The following is a 22,511-nucleotide window of genomic DNA, read 5'->3' as shown; positions in this document are numbered from 1 at the left end:
TTTTAACAGCTCCAGCCGCTGCACCAGATAAGTCCCAGGTGTGTGAAATATCATCCTTTTGTCTTGTGTTTCCGCAATTGAATCGGTGTAACAGAGAACTTCCAGTGGGCTGCAGGGTGAGATTTTATCTTCTCTGCGGCATCAACTCAGCTGCTTCTTGAGTCCTTGACCACACACAAAACCTGCCCTTCTGGATGTAGTGGCGAGTAGGAGCTGAGGTAGCAGCCTCACCTGGAAATACATTCAGGCACACCTTTGCTTCTGGATGCTGGTTGTCCCTCTCTGCAGCAAGGGTCCTGCAAGGACCATCCCCCTCTCAAGCGAGGATATTCTTCTCATACTGCTTCAGTATCTTTTGCTATTCATAGTGTGCCCAGAAATACAAACAGGACATCACTCTGTTGACTGCTAAAGAGCTTCTTGCAGAAGCCCAGGAGATTGGGTGATTTTCCCCAAAAAGGCTTTGCTGTGTCTGGTGCTTTGTGTGAGGATGTACTATCTCTAGTAAAGCTTTGCAAGATGTCCACTCAAAATCAGCTTTGACTGAGCAAGGCAGCCAGTCACCTGAGCTAACTCAGCAACAGAGGCTTATTGATAGTGATCAAAGTCAGCACAGACTGTTCTGTTGTCTTGAGTGTGGCTTTTGCTTAGTAAGAACACTCAGTAGGAATAGAGCTATAGCTCAGGCTTTCAGTTGCAGCTTTGTAATTCAGTGTATATCTCTGTAAATGCTATGCTGTGGCTGAGTTCCTGACAATTCCATAAGGCTACAAGCATTTATCCTCATAGACAAGACAGAACAGTTCTGCTCTGATACTTCTTTGGTGCATATATGTCTTTTTCTAGCTGACTGCACCAACAGCACAGGCCATCTGCCCTCTTGGGTTAGGCTTTAGCTCTGAGTTTGGTGTCATCCCAGTATCTGCCCCCAGCCTTGAGACTGTCTATTCCATGAGTGGAAAAACAGCTTTTCCCAGAGCCTTTTTTGTTTGTTTGGTCCTGGTTTGTTTTGGTTTTTTGTTATTCTAGCTCAGTAAAGCTGACCTTGTCTTGAGGTTTTGAAGCCCACAGACCCACAGTTCAGAGCCCTAGGGAAGAAGCATTAGGGTTAAATGTCTGATCACTGAGCAGAACTGACAGTGAATAGACCCTGATCTCTCAAGACACTGTTTGTCTGCAGTTGGTTTTATGCCCCTCCCTGAAGTTCCAGGAGATACAATGGTCTCCTGGTCTGCCAGAGGTGAACTTCATCTGAAAAGAGTCCCTTGAGCAGTAACTTATTCTTATTTCCTACAGTTAAGCTATATCTGGCAATATATTGGTTGTGATTCGACTGACAGGTCTGTGAGTCAGTTTTGTGAGTTCAGCTTTGGAAATAACTGTATTTAGTTCCAAGAATAAGAGCTCTATTGTTGCTCGTGACCTGCTGTCCCCATTCCAGTAATTGACCAAAATAGTCAGCATCCTGAGGATCATGCATTTTTCAACCTACATTATTGTTCTTACAGAGAGACAACCTCTTTGTATTCTGTAAGAATTTAGTGCATTTGCATGTGTTCATGTTGTAGAGTGCTTAAAGGGATTAGCAAAAGATCTTTTATCATGAGTACTTGGCTAAAGGAAATAATTCTCCTTAATCTTTGTAATTTTCCCTATATTGACACTTCTCAAATCTTTTCACAAATAATATAATTTAGAACAATTTTCTTAGCAAATCTGAGAACGTCTGTTTTCTCTTTGGAGCCCCTCCTGTTGCCTCAACACAAATGCTCCCTTGACTTGTCTTTGTTCTGTTGCTATTAAAAGTCATGGTCATCACTAACTTCAGGTTAAACACAGCTCCATGCAAGAATTCAAGAAAAAAAAGTCAGTCTCTCAGAATTTAGGAAAGAGTAGGATTAGAGATGCCTGGTAACCTTAACATGGTCCCTCTGGGTGTTATAAAACAGACTTTGATTGTGTAGATTTATGTGGCCCAGGGGCTTTTCTAACTTGAGCCAAACTAATGCGTAGCTCAGGACAGGAGCCAGTGTGGCATGTGCCTCAGCTTTCCCTCTCTGGGCACCCAACATCCTTTGTTTACACAAGAGATGTGAGGCCTGTTTGGCTACTGTTCTACATGTGGAACCATTCTCCACCTTGCCCATGGCATTCCCCGTAGCTTATAAGGGGAGATTTTCTCTCAGAGTGCACTTTCCCAGGCATTAGACAGCAAACTGATGGTTGTGCCCAATGATCCTAGAGGTCTTTTCCAACCGAGTGATTCCATGGTTCTGTGAAGTACAGAAAGCAGGATGGGGTGTTATAATTCCTTTTCTGTCTACCATGTAAGCAATACGGCCTGTAATTAAATCTCAGTGCAAACCTAACATTTTGGGAGAGCTGTAGCTTACAGTCCCAGCAACTGAAGGACAACTCTGCATTTACCCATCCCTTCTCAAACACATCAGCAACCAAGAGAAAACTTCCTCAAGGAAGGCACATGCTTCTGAGATATGTAATTCTCCATTGCCACTCCCTAGGTTGGGAAGATGGGAGCTATGAATTTGTGTCTAAAGCAGCACTATTTCTTGGTTTCCATCTCCAGTTTGTAGCAACACTTTGGATCACAAAGCCTTCCCCACACACTTCTTAACCTTTTAAAGGGAGTAGCAGTGGAGGATGATGGTTGTCTGGCACGTAATACCTTCTATGAGAAATCAAGTGGCGCATACCACATGGCAAGATTCTCTGGAATCACACATTTGCCCTCAAAATGTGAGGATAATTGCATCCTTGTGTGTTGAGAAACCATAGCAGTCATGAAAAGAGATAATGATGGTGATGATTTTGTAAGGGCCTCCAAGATTCTTAGCACATAACGGGGGATGGAGTAACTTTTTGTATTACTTTTTGTAGCTATTTCTTAAAAAAGCAGAAGGCACAGTTCTTCAAAGTGACAGAACAGCTGCTTGATTTTCACAACAACGAAGCATAGGCTTAATGCTAAATGCACGCTGAAGTGCATAGCTCTGTCAAGATGATGAGCTAAGTTGGAGTCTGATATTTTCTCCAAAATGTATGTAAATTAGAAGATCTGTAAGATGTGATCCCTGCAGGCCACTAACTAAATCAGCTGAATGCCACTTCATGGATGTGTGCTCTGAAGTAGACAGTGCCTGTAATGTCCATCTATACAAACAGCTCCCTTCTCTTTCCTGAATGAAAGGCAAAGCTTATTCCAACTTACCCAGTGATGCCAGTAGAAGTGTTGAGTGTCTGAAATGGGTCTGTGTTACTGGCTGTGTCTCTCATTTTCTTCTAAATGAGTTGTCATGAAAAGAATTTACCTTTATGGACAAGACCAAATGAAAATATGCAATTGTGCTTTGTGAGTGTCATGGGTTAGCAAACCACTACAGTGAGTGAGATTGAAAATGAAGCCCAGAATAACCAAGGACTGAGTGTAATGGTCTGAAAAAAATTGGTGCTTAGTATTTAGTTTTTGGGGATATGCTGGTAGTGGTGAAAGACCTGGATGTATAGACTTGTTTTAATATGCTAAATGATCATTTCCCAGCAAGGAGCAAAATTTGGCAGGATTTGTTGTTGTTTCTGTGATAATGTTCATTGCCAGAAGTCCAGTTTGATCAGGAACTTTATACACACACTACCGTACCAGACTGATTAGGGTTATCTACATTTTTCTTTTTTAGCTTTACCTAATGGATTTCTAATTCTCTTGATATCTAAAGTGAGAAGAATTTCTCTGAAGCTGAAAAGCTGCTTTACTGCAGAGAAAATTCTTCTCTTGTCTCTATAGGAAGAAGAGGCCCCTGTGCAGGCGTAACATGGTGATGGGCCAGGGAAGCTCAGATGGTGGGGTAGGAGGTTTGCACCATCTGATACAGAGCTCAGCTCCTTGGGGCTCCTGGCAGGAGGCTTTGAAGGGGTGGAGGAATGCTGCTGGGTTCAGTGGCCATAACTGAGCTGCTCCAGAGCTTGGCAGAAGGAACTGCTTACGCTCCTCACGTCTCCAGCAACCACCCATGGTGCTGACAGAGGCTGCTGGCACTGTAGGCAGCAGGATTGGCTGTGGCATCCTGGCAGCTTTGGCTGGAGGTGGAGGCTTCTTGGCAGGGCTCAGTAGGATGGCTCTTCATGGGATCCAGGGTTCCACCCTCTCCAAATCCCATGATGCTCTTCAGTGGGAGGATGAATGATCCATCCCCAGGGAATGGAAAGGGTTAGGTGACAAGGACGGTGCTGTTAATGTCCCATCCGGATGTGTGTGTGACGGGGTCATGCAAGTTGCATGAGAAGTCTAGTTCAGGTAAGGCATCATTAGATCAGGCTGCTACCACAGTGTGAAACAGGCTCTTGACTACCATGAAACAGAATTCTTGTAAAGGTTTAGCATCTAAACCCAGTATTACAATGGCATCCAAGTGAGTAAATGTAGGACTGTAGCTAGCATGAAGGCTTACCTCCACTGAACTAATTACAGGATCAATATTAAAACATGAATCACAGCTTTGTGTGATTTGTATCAAGAGTAACAGAAATAAATCAAGCAGCATGGTGTATTTCATTTTATAAATGCTGGGAAAATGCATACTAATCTCCATGTGAAGCAGAAGAAGGAATTGCCAACATTTCGTAGGAGGAGAAAACTGGGACTGAGAATTAATGCTCCTTACCCAGAGCTGCAAAAGCACCTGGTCATAAGAGGCATTATTCTCAAGTACTCTTTTTTTTTTTTTTAAATTAAAATCCTGGTTTTCTCCTGAAATGTACATAGCATCTGCCCATTCTGACCTTGGTAGGAGGCAGTCAGCGTGGGAGACTTTCCTTTTCTGCCTACACCATGGGGGTGCACACCCTCCTGGTGCCTGGTTGTATACAGGGGTTGTGCCTCTAGGTTGGCAGTTCTGCTCATTTATTTGTCTTTGTACTCACACAGTTTCCATTACTTTCATTTCATTTATTTGCCTTTAACTGTCTATATTATGGTGGCTTCTGCCACCCAGTCCTGGGCAACATCCCAGGTGGCACCTCCTGCTGGAAAACCCTACCCTGGGAGTTCTTCCTGCATAAGTTTTCCAGAAACTGGTGGAGAGGCAAAAAAAAAAAATCATCTAATTTAATTTGCTTAACTTCTCACTGAGTCACGTGCTCCAGGCACCTTCAGCCTGAAGAACAGACCAGCCTTCCAGGCAGTGTTGCTTGAAGACCTCAAGAAGCTTCATGAGAATTTCTGAAGCTCACCATGTCAGTGCAGAGGGCTTAACATTGACTCTCAAACCTAGTCCCAGCATGGGGTCTTACTGTCTAGCAGTGTCCGATCCTGACCTCAGCCTCACAAAAATTCAGGATTGTATTTGCACTGCTGTCGGAAGCACTCCCAGAATGAGGATGCTTCCTTGTGAGACTAAAAGGTGGTAGCAAACGCTTTGTGCTCAGATCATCCAAGGGGGATGTCAGGTAACAGAGGGTGGCATTTAGAAAAGTGGGCATTATTTAATAATGCTAATGACACCATTGGGGTCACAGTTATCTGGTCCCCTCTGAGCAGGGCTGCTTGTTGGAAGGGTTTTGCACATGTATTTTTGGACTTCTGTGCTTGTATCAAGCAGCTTCTAATTGCATAAACAAGAGTTATGACATGGCTAAACAAGACTTAATTAAAGGGAATATAAGGTACAATTTTTCAGACTGAAAAGGAAGGATTGGAGTGGAGGGATGTCCTAAAGCAATGCCATTTTATCTAATGCCACCTACGTGAAATGTATCCAGAAAGCATTGATTTTTCCTTTGGAAGGTTTACTTCATTCACCTCATTTACCTAATTATTCTTAAAGGCAGAGTTTTAATGAAATTACTTTGGATAATAAACCATAAGGATTTGCCATCTGTGGAATGCCAGGGTTAACTGGCTGGAACTGAGAAAGAACCTCTGTCCTGCTTCTGTGACTCCTTTGTCATCATTCACAGCAGTGTGATTGGCACTGACTTGCAACCTGGATTGCTCAAGAGGGTCCATAAATCGTGCTGTTCCTGTCTTCAGTGCCTCACCAGCTGACCAAGAATGCCTCCCAAACTCCTCTTCCACCCACTTCCTCTGCTGGGCACAGCACTGGAAACCACTCGTGCATTCCTGCCACTGGAAGCTCCTCTCAGGACTGCTGGGAAGGGAGGGCTTGTTGGGCCTCAGGACTTCCAGGTGGAGAGCGGTTACCACAGCCTAAAGGCAGCCTTCAACGTGAGTTATTGTGGGACTGAATTAATAATTTCTTGTAGATGAGGCAGATTTATGTACAGTCAGGTAATGACTTTGAGCTCTTTCTCTGCACGTTCCATGGGCCAGTGACACTGCAGATCGTTTCGTCACTAATCCTAATCACTTCCAAAATTGTCATGCTTTCATTATGCTTTGTGAATGTTCCTTTAGGCAAATAACGCCACCATACTGGAAGATCTAGTGCACTGGGATGCATTAGATTCATAAAGGTTTCAATGAAAAGGTTAAATTGATGGGCAACATCACCTATTCTTCTTAGTGAAAACCAAAAGACCAAAAAGACTTTTGGACTCAAAAGCATATCAGAGTATAGATCAAAACATTTTGCTTTTTAGAGCAGAGAGAGCAAAAAGCTTGGGATTTAACAGCAGGCAAAGAGAGCCGGTCTCTGCTCTCTGGCCCAGAGATGAGCTGCCAGGGCACAGATTGCTCCCCTGCAGCTCAGCTGCCTCACCTCCAAACCAGGACTGCCATGTCCAGACCATCCAGATGGTCCAGGGTGGGCAAACCCTTGAACCATGCCCAGGGACTGTCTAGGAGAGGGCTGCATGGCACCAGCCACAGGGATGGATGTGGCAGACCAGTGCTCAGGTGCAGGGATGAGTTTGGCCAACCTGATCAGTCTATGGAGTAGCTTTGGACTTGGAACACTTTCAGCAGAAAAAGGCTGGCTTATGAATGCCCTTCATCAGGTAAACTTCATCACGTGGATTCAGTATTTAACCCATTTTATTATGATGACACAGTATATGCCATATCACAGGTCAAGTAACCTTTCCACCACTACCTTGGAAGAAAGCAGGGCAGGACAAACCTTTCTAATTACTCCAAGTCTTACTATGTTCTTGGATCATTTTGATCTGAGAAGCTCCATCCTGTCAGCTATCTGAGAGCATGGGGGTAAGAACAAACAGATCATGAATGGTGTTTGACGTAGTTGCTAAATATTATGAAACCTGTGGGGTCACAGTTACAAGAGGTGAAGCATAATCAAGGTCTGTTTTAATCACAGCACTCAAATATGGTGTAATAAGCAACCTTATAAATCTCTGTTAGAGTTAGGACTTTCATTATGTTTTTAATGAAATACTGATTAGCCTGTGCTAATTGACATGAACCCTGAGCAGACAGCAGCAAATGAAAACAATCTGGCAACTGGCTGCTACCTTGTGTTGGTTCTGTCCAGCCCTTCCTCACTGCAGGCTGGTGGGATGCCAGGGATGGAGTGAGGTGGTGGCAGTATTATAGGGTCTGTTTCATGGATTTCACTATTTAAAGTGTCTGTTATCTTCTTACTTTCTTCCTCTTCTAATTCCACATTAATTGAGTTCATTTCTTAGACCTGCTTCACTCACATTTCTGTTTGCTGATTTCTCTGGACAAGCAGTGGCTTTAGGCAGCCAAGTAAAATAGACTTGTCCTCAAGTCAACCGCTGGTGAATAGATTTTGTATGTGGCTTGGTGGGTTTTCATGAAAACTTTTCAAGCTCAGCTCCTGTTCGCTCTCTGCTTGCTTCCAGGAACAGGATTTCGTACAAGCAAAACATTTTTGTTTAGAATCAGTATATTGTATTCATGGTATGTCTGTCACTGAAATGCTAGTACTAGATGTAATACTTTTATCTGAGGGTAGGTGCCTGACAGCTTTAGCAAGATTGACCTTTGAATTGGACTTCTAGTCCTTAGGATTGCCTGGCAATTAAGTGCTTCCTTTGATTTTAAATGAAGATTTTCATCCTAGGCACATAAACCCAAGTTTAGTCTTGAATCATCTTAACCTGACTCAGAAAATCAGGTTAAAAGCCCAGAGCCAGCTGAAAATTAAGCTACTTTAATTTATCTGAAGTTGATTTTTGATGGCTTGTTACCCACTTTAAAATACATAGGCCATTATCTCTTGCAGTGTAAACACTGTGGAAAATGTCACATTTAATAAAAACCATGACCTCATTCTCAGCTTCATTTTAAATGAGTTTCATTATTTTACTCAATATATTATTTATTCATGTATTCAAATATATTTATTCAGTGAAGGCAGAGATATTTTGATTAATTCAAAGACTAAATGCTCTGTACTTCTCATGCAAATTGGTGCGGAAAAAAAGGAAAAAAGATGTAAAACTCTCTTTGTACTCTGAGGCCTAAATGCATCATCAGAATGTAACGAATGCTGTTTGTGCCCAGTCAAGTGAGGAGTCATGTTATCATGAATCTCTCTCCATGGCTTTTATTATCATAGCAAAAATAAAATTCAGCACATGGGTTATATATCTGTTCAGTGTTTATTTACAGACCCCATTTAGATGGGGAGTAAATGGTCAGATGAGCCTTGCCAGTTACTCAGGTATTGCAGGATGACTCCAATATTTCTTTGCTATTATTTCTATAATCTACCAACTTTGCCTTTCTCAATTGAAATTTAATAATTAAGGAAAAAAAAAAAAACCCACAAAACATCCTGCAAAGCAAGAGAAGTGGGATTTTCAAAAAGTACTCACCATTATAATAATTAATTCCCCACTGAAGTGGGGAGTTAATCTCATTGACATGACTTTGGTGGGAGCAGAGCTCAGGCCAGCACTCAGCACTATTAACACGCAGAGCAGTGATGTGTGGTAAAGTTTGCACAGCTTGAAAGTATGTCCAGGCTGTGGGAATTTCAGCAGGGTAAAACCTTAAAGGGGCTTTGGACCAGGCCTGTTATTTTCAACTAAAATCACTCGTAGAATTTTCATAGACTTAATTCAACTTAGGAAAAAAGCCTGGTGAATTTTGTTACTTTTGGTTTTCATACTTATCTCGCACAAGTCCTGTGAGGAGCAGCTGAGGGAGCTGGGGTTGTTTAGCCTGGAGAAAAGGAGGCACAGAGGGAACCTTCGTGTTCTCCACAAGTACCTGACAGGAGGTTGTAGGCAGGTGGGAATCAGTCTCTTCTCCCAGTCATAGGACAAGAGGAAATGACCACAAGTTGTGCCAGGTGAGTTTTAGATTGGATATTAGGAAAAAAGTCTTTACTGAAAGGGTTGTCAAGCATTTGAATAGTCTGCTTGGAAAAGTGGTGGAGTTGCCACCCCTAAAGGGAGTTTAAAAGACATGACCAGCCTCAGCTGGGTCTGGTGATGTAGATGATGATGAGGGTATAGCAACCATGGACTCTTCTCCAGCTCATGCACAATCAATCCAGGGTCAAGGTCTGGATGCCCAGGGGTCAGGAAACCTTATTCTGCATCACCCACATCCTGCTGTTTCCCCTGTCTATTCTGTGGTTTTCGACAGGAAGGGAAATGCTGGCATCGCATTGCAGAGTAATTTTGTTACGTGATTCCCCATCTGCTGGGCCTGCCAAACAAACAAACATATCATGTCTGAGAGATGAATATGGAATGCTTCCATATGGCCTGCTGTAATACAGGTTATTATTCATAGAATCATAGAATGACAGAATGGTTTGGGTTGGAAGGGACCTTGAAGATCACCTAATTCCACCCCCCTGCCATGGGCAGGGACACCTTCCACTGGTTGCCCAATGTCCCACCCAACCTGGACTTGAATACTTCAGGGATGGGGCATAATCCTGTCTCTGGTGTGAGTCCCAGTTGTGTGCTGGGCTGCCTGCCTGAAAGGCTGGAATTTTTAATCTGATCCTCTTCATAGATATGGCTGGAAAAGGGTCCAAGGTAGTGGAAACCCAGTGCCTCTCTGCTATGCAGGGACTGACAGTGACATGGGCCAGGTGTTTTCCTGAGCACCATCCAGAAAACAGCCTTTCCAACTGCAGGGTGAGAATTTTGCTCTCAGGTCTCTGTACCCATCTTTCTCTCTCGTATTGTATTCAGTCCCCAAGAGGGAATTTCATTGACATGAACTGATCCTCTGTGCCTTATGGATCTGAAAGCAGAAATTCTGTGCTGAGATTGCCAGAGTCTGTGCGTACAAAAAAAAGTCAGCCTGCTGCAGCCCTGTACAAATCACTGGTAGAAACAGGAAGGTTTTTGTTCTGGTTCTCCATAGATCAGCCCTTAAGCACCAGGTCAGGGGTTCCCACATCCTTGCATGCACCACCAGGCAATATTCTGTCTTGTAGCAATTGCGTACAACGTGGAAATTGATGGGATTATGTAACACGGAAGTTTTCAGCAGAGGCACCTGTTCCTCTTACCTATGATAAAGTCTCCCCAGCCACATGTCTGTGCTGTGGTTCATCTGAACGATGAAGTGTAAAGCAGCTAATCTTTTTGATCAAGGTCTAAATTAGAATATTGAAATAAGAGCATTCCTCTTTCACTTAGATTATCTGTATTTCTCTATTGCATTAACAGGATTCTGCATTACTAATTTTTAATCCATGAAGCACAACAAGGCAGTAGCTGTTTGTGCATCTAATAATAGTTATGCTATATCAATAAGTTGAGGATATCCATCTGTCTACGGAAGCATGCCCTTCACATGGGATTTGCCCAAAATAAAAACTTGCTGTTCCAAAAATCTGGTTACAGAAATTGGAATGTTACTCAGAGCATGAGATACTGCCTTGGCATGAACCTCCCACTGGCTCCTGGTGTCTGCAGAGGCAGAGAAAATGACCTGCAAGGTTGGGAAAATGTCTTCAGGTCAAAACTTACCAATTGTTGATGTCTTAATTATGTTCTTCAAAGTGAGAGCTCTTAAAACAAACACCAGCATTGGAGAAGGCACCTGCAGAGCGCTGTCAGTCTGTTGATCTAGACATCAGATTCTTCTCATCTGTTTGCAGTTCTCAGTCACATCATTGTGTAAACTTTCAGGACTGGACACATGCTTAGGATATCAAAATACTTGCCTTTTTCTTATTTTTTCAATTTCTTCTGTGTGAAAACTTGGCTGTGAAACTTAATAACAAAACCCTTGGGCAGCTCTCCTAATAATATAAATCTCCCTTGTGTCAGTGGGTCATTTGCTGAGCCCTTGGCAGGATGTGCTGCATCTTGCAAGAATTCTCATAACTTTCTCAGGTAGATATTTTCATAACTACTGGACAATTTCCATCATTTGAGACTGATGAAACAGAGCAGCCCTGTAGAGGCATAGAGTCTGGAAACACTTATAGATTTTTTGTTTTGTGGGGTTTTCTTTACAGAAAACTTTTGTGCATTCCCTCATTATACAAAGTGGTGCTTTCCTGTGAAATTGCTGTTGATGCTCTACCCTAAGGCGTTTGAAAGAAAACCTCTTACACCTGCCTTTGTAATGACAGGAACATTGCCATAAAGAGGCAAAGCATGTTAATGTTATTTGTCTATATTCCCACTGTTTCTCATTTTCTTTGCCTTTTAATTTGGGTCTGCTCAGTTTCTCCATTATTTTTACTATGTATTGGAATAACATTTACTGGTCTCAGCTAGCAATCAGCCCTTCATGGTTCTGGACATTGCACAAGCGCAGTGGAGGAAATTCTGAATTCCTCGAAGTCTCTAACAAGTTTGACATTAGTTTTCATAAGGCACATGATCCAAGCCACAGTCTTCTTGCAGTGCAATGTGGACGTGGTAGAAACTTGGGCTGTGCTTAATTCCAGCCTTGTCAATGGCACATTTTTCATTGAGCAATGAACTCAATGAGAAAATTGAAAATTGATGCAGAAAGGGAAACATTGGACAAGAAACTGTGAAAGCTTTATTTTGATTATCTTTTTTCTTTGGTAGATTTACTGCTTGCAGAAGCTGACGTTGATGACAGGAGACTAGGACACTGTTGAGTCAGTCTGTTGTCAGTCTGTTGGCTCTGCCACAGACTCACCATGTCAAAATGAGCAGGTTTCACATTTATTGGGCAGTGATAATGTTTGCATGCTTCACAGTGGGCCTGAGAGCTTGTGGGTCTGGGGACTGGCCATGCTCCTACACAGACAAAAGCTATCTGCTTGTTCACAAGTGTCCCCAGTGAAAGGCTGCTGCTTTGTGTGACAGATGGGTTTGGGCTAATCATGTTTTTATTGAGGTTCACCTATTCAGTGTGCAGCAGTGAGAGCACTGCTGAGTGCTCTTCCTTAATCTCTAAGTAAAGCATATGTTTTCTCTATCTGCAGGTCTTGCTAAGTTAAATATAAAAGATAGGTTGTTGTGAGTAGACATACATTGTCTAGACTCAGACTTACAGCCACTGAGCCTGGGAATAATCTGTGTTTTCTCTGCTTTGTTGAGCCACAGAGGGAGCAATGCCTGATGACCACAACTAGAACTAGTTGAGTAGTTTCTTTTTTGGTTTTAATCACTTGCCATTTAAATGTCCAGAAGAGGCACTGATTTACAAGTTCTTTCAAACTTCACACAAGGTTCAGGAAGGTCATGAGTGCACAGAAGGCAGGGCCATTAGAAAAAGTAAAATTAGGGTGTCAGCGCATGCATTTTAAAAATACGTCCATAAACTTCTCATCCAAAATTGTATTTGTTATTCTTCACAGTAGCTGTATAGCTGTGAGCTGCCTATCAAATGACTCAGGCATCCTTGAATGTAAAATTTTGTGGTGTAAATAACACCCAAAGGTGCTAGAGAACCTTTTTAATCATCCCACCTCTGCCCAACCTGTCTGATTCCAGATGCAGAGCTTTTTAAATCTCCATGAAGTCATATGTTACATCCCTAGCTGCATCCCCACAATTTCACATATCCACACATTCTGTTAACTTTGTTAATTTGGCAGCCAACCTGTCAGATTGGCCAGTTCTGGGAAACCAGATGGTTAGAAATGCTCAAGGGTCCATGAGTCACAAAACACTAGGTTTTCCACAGACACATCCATGAGTTTGGCTCTTCCAGTGTGGCCGAGCTCAGTGGATGGGTCACTGCCACTGCCTCTCCCAGCTCTGTCCCTGCTCTCCAGGTGGTTGGGTGACCTTGGGCAGGTGAAGAGACCCATCGCTACTCCATTCCAATGGCACAACAGGGAGAATTGGGCTCCTCTGTGGGCTTCTTGTCTGCCTTGGCTCCTGGAAAGGGATAGCTCAGAACCCTTCTGCAGCTGCCCGTCTTGCTCCCACTGATGGTGGCACTGGACAAGAGCATTCACGAGTCAACACCATAAAAAATTGCCAGGAGCTGGACACAGTCCGTGGATTTTCTATAAAAAAGTAATTATAGACTTTATTGCAGAGTGCCAAATCCATTTTTCCCTCTTCTGGGAGCTATTCAATAAACTTTATGTTCTGAGGTAGAGCAAAACTGTCCTAGTTTAATGCAGTGTTTTATGCGTCTTCCCTGCACTCTAACACCTGATTGTTGCTAATAGCCCAGTGTGGATTTTCTTTTTCTTTCTAAATTACATTAATAGGTCTGAAATGCCCTGTGACTTGGCATTTCCCTCTGGACACTCACCCTTTCTTGCCCAGGAAAAAGCCAGTATCTCGAGGAGCAGTTGCCTTTATTCAGGTGATTAGCATCTATGTTTATACTCCTTTCACAGAACCATCAGGCTTTGTTAGTGCAAGGTCTTGAGCATAAACCAGAACAAACCATGCCTGGAAATGAAAAACAACCCTACCGAAAATGAAAACCCCATCCAAGAAACGCACATACAGAGCAACAAACTCAGAACTGAGGTTGGAACAGTGGTTTTCATTCAGCCTTTCTTCACTGACACATTTCCACATTCATGACCTTCTGGCCATGGGTATATTTAATGCAGGGGGAAAAGAAGAAACAAACTTCAGCAGAATATCAAAAGAAATGCTTCTCAACAGAGAGGTGCACCAGGATTATAAAATACTTTCCTCCCCTAAAGCAAATGTCCTTCAAAAACAAGGCTAGGTGGTGCATTGAATATGGCACACTATGATACTCCACAGCAGGACGTGAAAACATCTTTTCTAGCTCACAGCTGTGATGGGGGAAAATTTTCAAAGGCTTTAAGAAGCCACTGGTGCAGTAACTCCCATATGCACTTTCAAAAATAATCATCTCCATAACACTGCAGGTGACACTCCCCAACACCCCACGCCAGAATTTGGGATGAACATCCTCTACTGAGCAGAGAAGCTGGGCAACTTCTGGCAGTAACCCTTCAGTCCTATAGAATCTCTGTGTAACATGGTGTGAGCTATGGGATTTCTTTTGGGGGTGATAGTGATACATCTCTTACCAACATCAGAAACTCCCAAAGAGTCAAATTTTCAAAGCACTTGGAAATCAAGAGGAAATTTTTATTAACTTCAATAGCTTTTGAACTGGGCCTGTATGTGGGGGGTTTTGTTTTGACATTGCCTGAGACAGGGAGGAATTGGTTTTTTGATAGTACAGCACCAGACTGCAGGCTCTGCATCTGTGTTTTTTTTAATTCAGAACAACTCTGCTTTTATTAGGTTTGTGTTATCTCTTTTTTACTACAGTCTTTTTCGCATTTCATAAATATTAATTCCCCAATCTCTTTTGTTTAGCAGTTTTAATCTATCACAGGCTTTTCCGTTTTCCTTTCCTGTCCTTTCCCAGAGAGATGTCATCCTCTGCCAAAAAAGCAAAGAGCTTCTCCAAGGAAGCTCTTCAGCCCAGAGATATAGGAGCAGAATTTTTGCTACGTATCATTTTTGTTTTGTTCTCTTTGTTCCTTCCCCTTTGCTTTCTAACACCAGTTCCAGGCTCTGATTTCACTTGCTTCCTTGGAGGGGACTGTAATGCTCCAGGACCTTGTTTACCAGTGTTATATTTTCTCTTGTCATCCATGGACAGGCATTTTAGACCGTTCATTCATCTTTGCACTGATGTGGCAGTACCAGGCTGCTTTAGCAGATGCCATTCAAACCCAGAGGGCTGTTCCCAGGCAGGCTGTGGTTTTGTTACTATTTGGAGGTTTTTTAATGGAATCACTCAGGCTGCTTGTTTTCCTTCATGTTTTCCTTCACCTTCTCTGCTGTGCTTCTAGTTATTTTTAGTGCCGATGAGTAAGTTGTGGTAGGCTGAAACAGGTAGGCAGAGTTGTAGTACTTCATTTAAGCTTTACCCACTAACCAGCTTATTGACGCTGCTTCTCCAAATCAGGTTGGTTTGGCTTAGTACTGTCCACCTATTCCAGATAAACTGTTTGCATCTCACCCTTCTCTTGTCTGCACTGAACCAGTCTTTTCAAAACAAACAAAAAAAATTCTACCTTTTACTTTTCGCCATGAGCTTTATAGACCAGTGAACTTTATGGTCTGGTTTTTCTTTTCAGTAACATACAGGTTGATTTTCAGGGCTGTGGCAAACTCATGTTATTAAATTTAAAAACAGACCAACACGTGCAACCCTTCTATTTTGTACTTCAAGTGATTTCTTTAAATCCCAGTACAACATCTTGGAGTGTTCTGACTGTACGTAACTCGGGGGACTTTCTGTGAGATCTCAGTGCCATTTAAGATAGCAGTTTAGATAAACAGAAAGCTATATGTGTTACTGCAGAACATGCTACATATTTTTCAGCAGGCAGTGCCAAATGTATGTTACTGATTTCTCATAGACACCAACATGCTGTGGAAGTTACACCCAAAGATGAATCTCAAAAGTGTTGTTCAGGGAGGAAATGACAAGCAGGGAAAGGTGTAAGCCTAAACCAAGTGCTTTGAATATCTGTAATCTGCTGATTCCAGCATTCTTTACTGCCACAGTTTCTCAATCTGAATCTTGAGTCTCCGATTTAATCCATTTACTTAACCTGTCTTCTAGAAACTTCAGGGAGGACAAATATTTGGAGATATAGCTTGTTCTGCAGTTCTCCCAGAGCAGTACCAGGAACCAGGGCTGAAGAATAAACCCCATTTCCCCTCTTAAGAAAAAGGCAAGATGACAGAAAATTGAAAGTTCTGGTAGCATTAGGTTGCCGTGTCTTGAACCCGTCGGTTGCACTTGGACAGAGAAGAGGTGTGGGAAGAGGACAAGGTTCAGCTTGTGAAGATGGTAGAAGAATGCAGCAACACTGGACTGGTTCCTTGTGGCTGGCTTCTCACATCTGGAAAGTGGGGATGATGCTTTAAAGTTTGCAGATTTAAAAAATATCAGATAAGTACTGAGTGTTATTTGTATCCCAGACCTTGATCTGCAATAGTGGCTCCAGATGCAGCTTCAGGAGGAGTTATCCATCCTGCCAGCACCTGGAGATCCCTCTGCAGTTTGTCTCAGCTTTATTTGGGAATAAGCATTTATTCCCATTGAATATGCATCTGTTGCCTTCAGTCCCTGATGAGGCTGGTCATAGCTAAAATATTCCCATGTTTTAGTGGACTCGGGTCTGCTCCACTGCCTCACCATAGGGAGCTGAGCGATCTCAGAGTACTTCCAAAAAGCTGTACTTTGAGGCTGCAGTAGAGCCCCTGAGATTTACTGATCTCAGTTGATCCACAAAAACTAAGTGGGGAGTGGAGGATGGGAGGGGCCCAATCCTGTCTGCAGTGGGTGAAAATGGAACAAAAAATATTGTTAGACTGATGTGCAGGCTCTTCATAGCTTTGCTGGCTGTTGAGCAGTTCAGGTTTTCTCAGTTAATCTCAGCAAGTGTTTTCTTCTCCTGGAAATAGTCTGAGTGAACCAGCAGTTTGTCTCTGCTCAGGTGGCCCTTCTCTCTCCAGGGCTGCAGACAAGAGGACATGAATCATGAAAAGCAAAACAGGAGCAGATGTTCTGCATCAGGTTTAAAGCAGCAGTGTATGGTAGCTGCTTTATCTCGGTCTCTTAAGAATATGTGTGTTTTGGAGCAGCCTTCTACTCATCCTGTTTAACATCCATGTCTTCCTTTAGAAATGTTTGCATCTCCCCACTCTTCTCCCAGCCCTCCCGTGGGTTCGAAAGTTCAACTTGAGCTTCAGTGGTGTTGAGGGCAGCTCGCAAAAGGGGCTGTTAAATAAAGAGCAGTTGAGGAGAGAGAGGGAAGAGCAGGGAGAGGCACAAGTGCAAAAGAAGCTCAGGCAGGAGGAAGAGTTAAGGCTAACCTTAAAATAACTGGGATTACCTTAGACCCTGTATTGCATTAACCAGGGCTGACTGAACACAGTGGTGTTAATAAGGTGAGTTAGGGGGCCATAACCACTTCTGAAGGGCACTGGAAAGAGGGACTGAAGTTGTGGGCTTGGACTTGCAGGTGCATAAAGAGAGGTGGTGGAGAGCTGGAATAACAGAGTGCCTGGGAAAGCAGAATAAATTGAATGAAATTACAGTTTGTTCCTGGAAGCAGTGGCTCCCACGTACTGCTTTCCCCTGTGAACAAAGTTTATTTTTAAACAAACAAAGTCAGAGATAAAGTTAAGTCATGAAGCAGGAAGCGAATGTCTCTAGAAACAGTAGGAGACGTTGGAAAGAGGTTTTGTGAGACTTCCCTGCTCATGCTAGCTGGGATGCACATCAGTTGGAAGATACCCATGGGATGGATTGCAGGAATGGACACAGAGTTGCAGACACCAGATCAAAAGTGTTTAAGTGTGGTCCTTACAAATGGGCCTTCGTACAGTGACCTGCTCCAACTAGGATCAACCACCAGAAGGGATTTAGAAACAACAGGATAAGCAGACTTTCACGAAATCAGTTTTATATTTGAAATGCAAAACAAAGAGGGTTGAAAGCAGTTGGATGTCATTGTTAATCCCTAGGTCAGCTATGCTGATATATCTCATAAAAGACAGGATACGTTCAAAGAGCAAAATCCACTGTTAATTATCAGCGTGTTTGTGGAGGCATTTGTGCCATGGAAGCACCTCCATGAGCTGAAGGGCACGGAGCACTTGGCAGCTCTCCCTGCCTTGAGAAGACAGGTCCTGCAGCAGGCAATGCTGCGGGGTGGAGGAGAAACCTTTAACTCTTCATTCATGGATCCAGTGGGTGGAAGCTCCTGCAGAGACAGTCTAAAATGACAGCTCTCTTAGCAAGAAACTGTAATTTAGATTTACTTCTTCTGTGAGGAATATCAGCTTTTCCTGCATTATGTGAATTTGTCACTTTTCCCTGCTTCTAAGTCCATGTCACTTGGCAGCTCTGGAGAGGGACAGCCTCTATTCAATAAGCCCGGACATCATCAACTGCCGGTGTTTCTCAGGAGCTGTTGGACATCTCTTGACTGAAATCATCAGGGAGGTGGCAGTAGTTCCAGGTACTGACTGAGTGGGCTCCATGGATGCTTCTCACATCGCACTGCTAAGGAAGATCAGCAGTAGTGTGTGTTTTCCCTCCTCTGAATTTTTTCGGTCCCACCTGCTTACACATGAGAATGTGTTTCAGGCCTTCAGTACAGCCTGGGAGCACGCATGAGCCCTGGTCTGTGACCCACATAAATGTGTGTGCCATCTCGGTGCTTACTGCTTGGATGTGGGTAGGGATGCATATACACGTATCCATATGTATGTATAAAGGGAGATGTATGCATTCCTGCCCACCTTATTGGCATTATTTCTTAATCAAAGAGAAAATAAGCAGCTTATGAAAGCAAAAGTCCTGGGAACTGTAACAGCCTGGTAAGGGTGGGCAAGTAGAAGTCAGTGGTAGCTGGGCTGTTGCTGGCCAAGCAATCAGCTCCCCCATAAGCACATTCCCAAGGCTGCAGTAACAACAAGCAGCACAGTGAGTGTAAACTGCCAGGCTCTGTGTTCTGCCTGAGCTGAGGGGAAGCTGCCCATGTGAGCAGCTCAAGGCCAAGCGCTCCCTCTGCCACACGAGGAGTCCCGTGGAGGTGGAACAGGCCGGCCCTGTGTGCGGGACAGAGCCACCCTGTTCCCCACGGCACAGCAGCGGGCACGTTTCCATGGAGCACACGGGCGCTTTGCCATGGAGCACACGCTCCTGGCTCTCCGAGCCCTGCAGCTGAATGCCTCGACTCACTCCTGGCTGTCAGGCCACGTCCCTCGGGCTGTGGGTTGGCACCTCTCCGCCTTGCCTCGCTGCTCAGGGAGAGGGGAGATCTTCCCGATCTTTCCATGCCCTCCACGCTCGCCAAGGCCACGAGTGCCTGCCCGGTGCTGCAGGCATGTTAGCAGCTCAGGGACAGCGGGGAGCTGCTCCAGGGGGCTTTGCATGCAGAGCAAGAGCTAGCTGGAAATTTAGTCCTGGAGCTCTGTTTTCTTCCGATCTTTGCTGGCATGCTCTAGCTGCAGGTGGGATAAGGCGGCTGACAAGGGTGCGAGAGCACGGAAGAGGGAGCCAGCCCTTTCAGCAGATAGAGAGGGAACTGATGAGAGGCTGGCATGCCTTCAGCATCTGTGAAAGGAGCAGAGAGCAAGGAGACAGTGCTTGGCTGCAGCCAGAGAAGGATCCCAAAAGCCTGAGCTCAGAGGGGCCTTTTCTGCTCATTTTCTTTGGGAAGTTTAAAAAAGAATGAGCATAAAAAAAAAAAAAGGGAAAAGAAGATGATGTGCAATTTCTTTCAGGCTGTAGTTGAGGTAACAGTTTGAAAAAAATAGCTGCCATTTAAAGAGATACTAAGAATCTGTTCTTCTATTGTAAAGCAACATTTAGTATGCAGACCCTACATGGATCTGTTATTAGATGAGACAGAGAACCCTTAGAAATCACAGTAAACACAGCTGTAGAGATGAGGAAAAATGAATGAGGCATCATGCTAATATTTGTACCTTCCAGTTGTCTTGAATGGCTGACGAAAGGGACTTTTAACATTGTCCTCATGGCTCTGACATAAGAAGAATTAATGTAGCAAGTCAGATGCTTGAAAATGCAACCAAGTCACCCCAGGCTTGTCAGGATTTAAAGGAGATTACCTAGATGTATTTTCTGCTCTTTTATTGCTGTGCTGAGGATGTAGAGGAACCCAGGAGGACTGGAAGTTTCCATCAAGGGCCTGGTGGTCGGATCCACAGAATGTTGGATGTTGTCTGTGTGGAGCTGGCACAGTGGATGGAGCAAGCTGGCATCCGGGAAGAGGTGTCGGTGGCCAACAGGGAAAGCAGCCTTATGCATACATTCTTTGCTTCCCAGAGAAGCCTGTGGTGGAATCACTTGTGGTTGGCTACTGGCAGTGGGTTTGTTTTGGTGCACAAGGACTGAAACAGCAGGGGGTTTTAACAAAAACAAAATATTGAAAAAGCAAGTTATTTCCTCTCCTGTGTCATGGTTCATCTTCTGTCTTTTGTCCTGGTCCCTCTTTGGGCCTGACAGGATTATAGTTGGGCTAAAGGACTACTTACTGCTTGCTGGTTTGGGACTGAGCATCCCTCAGGGTTGGAGTCACTGGTGTTTATATCAATAAAGAACAAATCAGACCTAGGAAGCTATTGATGAAACAGGCTTTCCATGTTAACCCAGCATCTTATTTCTGTGCTACATTCTGCAGCAGGAAGGTTTCCTGGGAAGCGTGTTGTAATTAAGATTATAAATGAATGCTAGCATTTTAGTATAAGAGGCCTTTTGTCTTTTCAAGCAGGAGGTCATCTAATTCTTTTTGTAGAGCAGCAGAAAGGTGAAAAGTTTCCGGTTAACTGTAATTAAGGCCATGGAGAATGAGCAACCCTGGTTAGTCACCTTCTGTGAGCATTAGTGAGCAGCACAGCCAAACGTGCCAGAAAAAGTTACCTTAGAACAGCAAGGTTTAGTCTGAGCAAAATATAACCTTACCAAGGGGAAGTAAAATAAATTCAATGTTAATTTGTAATAGTTTAGTCAAGGAGAAGAAAATCATTACCCAAAGGATTTAGGTATTTTTCCAGTCTGTGCCAGGATGAATTCATCTAGACCATTACAAGAAAAGAAAGTCATATTGAGACAGGAGATGAAATCTGTTCTTGTTTCTGACACTGGCCTGCTGGGAGGCTGAGATTAGCTCTCTCTTCCCCGTCTCCTCTGGACCTTGGCACCATCCAGTTAGACAGAAGCAAGGCTCACAGGGCAGAGCTTACAGCAGGGTTATACACAGCAGGCATCAGCACTCCTTCTTCCACTTCCTTCTTACCTTAAAAATAACAGCATGGCATTTCTTGGTGGGGGCCTGAACCTGCAACCCTGACCCACAGGAGCTGAGTTCACCTGACCTGCTCAGATACTGGAAGGGACATCCCACAGTGTCCCATTCCAACCAAATGCCTGCTAAGGTTAGGGAACAGGGACTCAACACGCTAAACACATAATTGCGGGATTCCCCTCTCCTTGAGGGGGTTGCTAAAGCCTGTGAATTATATGTAAGGAAACCAGCTAGGCAGCAACTCTCTCCTGCTTCTCCTATTTGGGTTTCAAAAGCTCTGGAGCAATATTGGTGTGTTGCACACTGAGTTAAAAATTGGAAACATATTACCCTGATTTAGCATGGGACTGAGTAAATTGTATTCACTTAAAATAGCAGATAACCTGCTGAGAAGAAAATAAGTATTTCTACTCGACTGTGTGACACCTAAGCTGCAACCCAGAGGTACAGGAGGAGGATTTGTGTTATTGAGAAATCCATAAACGCTGGCTTCCAGGTCAGAGCTACTGGGTGGAGCAGGGCACATGTGTCCCAGGCAACTCCAGGCATTCAGACCTGCTGCATCACCTCCCCACGTCCTGTGCAGGGTTTCACACGGTTTCTGTCTTGAGCTTCTGGCTGGTCTCTGCCCACCCTGGAGTTTGACAGTGTTGCCTTTTCCTCAGGGAGGTTTCATTTGCAGCACCAACTGGCCCCTGCCTCTATGGCAGTGTTTGCTGAAAGCCCTGCTCCTGGAGTGTGTGGAATACTGAGGCTTGTGACAGCAAGCTTAGCTTACAGAAGCCACCATCCCAGGTCTGCAAAGCTTGAAGGACCTGCAAGACAACACCTGCCTCTGTAGTGGGATTATTTGAGTCCCTCTCCCTTCTTGGGCAGGTGGATGTTCCCAATGCTGGACATTCCTCATTCTGTTTCAGCACACCCATATCTTACCTTTCTGTTTGCATTTATCCTGTATCTGAGTCTCTCTTGTTTAGCTCGATTACTACTTGTCCTAACCAGACTGAGTCGAAATTATTCCTTTCCTCCTTGTGGAATTTCTTCTGTATTTTTGTATTTACGAATCTCCTCTATCCTGTTTCCCCACTCCACCCAGTTTATCTCACCCCTGCAACCACAACGCCTTGCAACAAACAAATGTCAGTTTTTCCATTGTCTCCTAGATGCCAGCTATGCTAAAATGTAGTTTCTTACTCTGTTTTTTAAGGGCTACTCCCATCTCCACCCTGGCTGACTCTGTGCATCCCGAGCCCAGTGCTCCTCCTGGTGCATCATTTGCAGATGTCCATGGCATGCCTTTTCCTAACCAATTCTCAAGCCTTTCCTTGAAAATCATAT

At 43.9% G+C, this 22,511-nt stretch overlaps 1 protein-coding gene across 3 annotated transcripts in view; it reads left to right on the top strand.

Annotated features, from left to right (window-relative positions):
- The window catches only part of CHST11 (carbohydrate sulfotransferase 11), a 167,964-nt gene that overhangs the window by 132,449 nt on the left and 13,004 nt on the right, over positions 1 to 22,511 (top strand). The window lies entirely within an intron of this gene.

The sequence above is a fragment of the Aphelocoma coerulescens genome, chromosome 1A (genome assembly GCF_041296385.1).
Source record: "Aphelocoma coerulescens isolate FSJ_1873_10779 chromosome 1A, UR_Acoe_1.0, whole genome shotgun sequence".
Classification (NCBI taxonomy): Eukaryota; Metazoa; Chordata; class Aves; order Passeriformes; family Corvidae; genus Aphelocoma; species Aphelocoma coerulescens.
This window is presented reverse-complemented; position numbering and strand designations above follow the sequence as displayed.